At 44.9% G+C, this 781-nt stretch overlaps 1 non-coding gene across 1 annotated transcript; it reads left to right on the top strand.

Moving 5' to 3' along the window:
- The first annotated feature begins 233 nt into the window (after positions 1–233).
- LOC118018926 lies at positions 234–340 on the top strand. Its single transcript, XR_004681519.1, has one exon. It is a non-coding gene; the product is annotated as a U6 spliceosomal RNA (small nuclear RNA).
- The last annotated feature ends 441 nt before the right edge of the window (positions 341–781 follow it).

The raw sequence follows: 781 nt of genomic DNA on the forward strand, positions 1-781 counted from the left end.
TTGAGTCTCCTCTGTCTCCTGATCACGCTCACGAACACCAGCGATATTACAGATTAAAATGAACTAGTGTGCGGGGCTGTTGGGAAATGCTGTAGTTCAGGGTCGGCTCACCCTCACGCAACCGCAGTTACGTTGGCCATGACAGTGGCGTGTGGCAACAGGGGAGGCCCCAGGTCCAGCAGAGCCATTTTTTTAAAAACTCTGGTAAATTGGGGGATTAAAGAATCTAAGGGGAGCACTCGTTCAGCAGCTCATATACTAAAACTGGAATGATCCAGAGAGTTCTGCGTGGTCCCTGTGCAAGGAGGAAGTGCAAATTCACGAAGTGTTCCATGTTAAAAAAAAAAAAAAAAAAAAAGAATCTCAGAGGATGTGTTAGTTTGCTAGGGGCTACTATAACAAAGTACCGCAAACCAGGTGGCTTAAACAACAGAAAATGATCCAGCTCTAGAGGCTGAGAAGTCTAAGATCAAGGTACCAGCAGGGCTGCTTTCTGTCGAGGGCTCTCTCTTGGCTTCTCACTGTGTCCTCACATGGCCTTTCCTCTACACCTGTCTGTGCCCTAATTTCTTCTTATTAAGGACACTGGTCATTAGATTAGGGCCCACCTCAATCACCTTATTTAACTTTAATTGCTTCTTTAGAGTCTCCAAATATAGTTCATGCTGAGGCACTAAGGGGTTAGGACTTCAACACAGGACACAGGCAGAAAGAGCAGAATTCAGTCCATAGTGGAAATAAGTCAAATAGAGTGCTTACTTCCAAAGTTTGGAACCAAAAT

Source organism: Mirounga leonina, unplaced genomic scaffold (genome assembly GCF_011800145.1).
Source record: "Mirounga leonina isolate KUSES-001 unplaced genomic scaffold, KU_Mleo_1.0 Mir_172, whole genome shotgun sequence".
Taxonomy (NCBI): domain Eukaryota; kingdom Metazoa; phylum Chordata; class Mammalia; order Carnivora; family Phocidae; genus Mirounga; species Mirounga leonina.